Source organism: Arachis hypogaea, chromosome 16 (assembly GCF_003086295.3).
Source record: "Arachis hypogaea cultivar Tifrunner chromosome 16, arahy.Tifrunner.gnm2.J5K5, whole genome shotgun sequence".
NCBI lineage: Eukaryota > Viridiplantae > Streptophyta > Magnoliopsida > Fabales > Fabaceae > Arachis > Arachis hypogaea.
This window is the reverse complement of record NC_092051.1, coordinates 143057062-143059314: the sequence shown is the minus strand read 5'-3', so window position 1 is coordinate 143059314 and position 2253 is coordinate 143057062. Positions and strand designations below refer to the sequence as shown.

The following is a 2253-nucleotide window of genomic DNA, read 5'->3' as shown; positions in this document are numbered from 1 at the left end:
AAAAATACACCCGACCCGACCCGCCCGTGGATCACCCCCCCTTCCTTCCCCCGAGCCCCGACCCCATTCATTCATCAATCATCATCTGAATCATCAATGGAGGAGAACCCTAGCCGTGCTGCCTGAACCATAGCCCCCTGTCGCCACCCTTCGCGCCCGTGGTGTCGCCATCCTTCGCGCCCGTGGTGTCGCCATCCTCAGCTCCATCGTCTTCATCTTCTCAAGTCTCAACACCAGCACGCAGTAGCCTCTCATCGGCGGTCCTCAACAGTCAACACCGGTAGCCTCCATCGACCCCAGGTGAGTGACTCGTCCTCTGCTCATTTCTCTTTGTCCTTCGCCTCTGCTCATGTTCTTCCATGGATGTGAACTGTTCAATTTCTGTGCACTTAGACCTCGGCTTAATTTTCTGTGAACTGAATTGAACTTAGACCTCTGCTCATGTTCTGTTTCTCTTTGTCCTCAATGTGAACTGAACTTAGACCTAGGCTTAATTTTCTGTGAACTTCATTTGTGAATTTCAGTGCTCATCTATTTTTGTTTGGCTGTTTGTTGGTTAGCAATTAGCATAAGAAATATGAATATGATCAATTTCTGTTTGGCTGTTTGTTGGTTAGCAATTAGCATCAGAAATTAATAATCTGAAATGTACGTGGCTGTGTTTGGTCCTCTGCTCAATTTCTCCTTTATTTTTGCTTTCATGTTGCTTGTATGTAATGTACACAAAAAGGAAAAGTACTATAATGAAAATGGGCTAGGAAGAGTTGAAAGGATTTCTAAACCTTCCTTTCTGTATTTGCAGTGTGCTAAGTTGCTAATTACACACACTCCCCTTCTCTCAATGCTTTCATTTACTAAGCAAAATCTAAGCAAACCTTTCATGTAAAATGTTTATATATTGAAAATGCAAAATACTGGATATACGATACCTTCATTTTGTGAAGACAAATAAATGTATTATAAGTTTATAACTAGTGATATCCTTTTTAACAATCCTAATTTTGTTCCTTGATTTCTTGTGGGTCCTGTGCTGAACTGCTGACTGCCCTGACCAGCACTTCGAGCTGCTGTGCAGGCATATCGGCGTGAAGTGGAGTCACAATTTTACCGGTCATCTAAAAGACGAAGAGAGAGATTTGATCAGGTGTGTTTTTCCATTCTGAACTATGTTTCTGTCTCTGTAGTTGAGAAAATGAGATGAAAGGAGATTAGGATCTTACCTCATTTTTAGGTATATGTATATGCTGCTTTGACATTTTCCTTATCTTACCTCAATTTCTGTTTGCTGCTGAGCATAAGAAATAAAAAATCTGAATGTTAAGCTGGATGGTCTTCTAATTTTCTGTCAATTTCATTTGTGAACTGTTCAATGTAAGTGGCTGTGTTTGGTCCTCTGCTCAATTTCTGCTCTATTTTGCAGCTTAATTCCTCTTTGTTGCACAATTTCTATTTGTTGGTCAATTTGTGTTTGGTCAAAATCTGAATGTTAAGCTGGCTGGTCTTCTATTTTGCAGCTTAACTTCATTTGTGAACTGTTCAATTTCTGTGAACTTGCTTTGTGAACTTGCTCAGTGAACTGTTCAATTTCTGGGTATGTTCATTGTGTTGTGTTGTCTTGTGTTGTTTAATTTCATACATGTTTTACTAATTTCAGTTATCCAAGTGGCGGTGGTAGTAGTGGTCTTTATGCTGCATCTCTTTCTTCTGCTGATCAGGGTGGGAATGAAGGTGAAGATCATCCCACCGAAGCAGATTTGCAACAAGTTCTTGTAGATTTTGATAATTGATAAACCATGATGTTGGGATTTAACATTTAGATATGCTTTTATTACTATTTAACTTTTGAGTTTGGATTTTGATAAGATCATATGTATTTGGTTGATGATATTTTATGTAGTGTTTTTAATTTCGAAGATATTTTAAGATTTGTATCAGACTATAATTATATTTTAGGATGTGTATTTATAATTTATTTATTATTTTACTCTAAAACGGTTTTTCTGGTTGGACCACCGGTTGAACCGGTTAGACCAATGAACCAGTGAACCAGTGACTAGAGCGGTTTGATGACCGGTCCGGTTTTCTGAACCTTGGTTGTAACAAATACTATACTATTAAATATTTAAATATTATAACATTTAGCATATATAAAAGTTGGATATACTTATAAAATTTTTTTATTTCAAATTAAAAAAAATATTTAATTATTTTTTCTTTCTTTTAGTTTTAAATATTATTTATTAATGTAATAAA

At 37.0% G+C, this 2253-nt stretch overlaps 1 long non-coding RNA gene across 1 annotated transcript; it reads left to right on the top strand.

Moving 5' to 3' along the window:
- Positions 1-305: 305 nt before the first annotated feature.
- LOC112754137 (uncharacterized) lies at positions 306-1972 on the top strand. The gene is made up of 2 exons (XR_003178397.3): positions 306-1144; positions 1655-1972. It is a non-coding gene; the product is annotated as an uncharacterized lncRNA (long non-coding RNA).
- Positions 1973-2253: the final 281 nt, after the last annotated feature.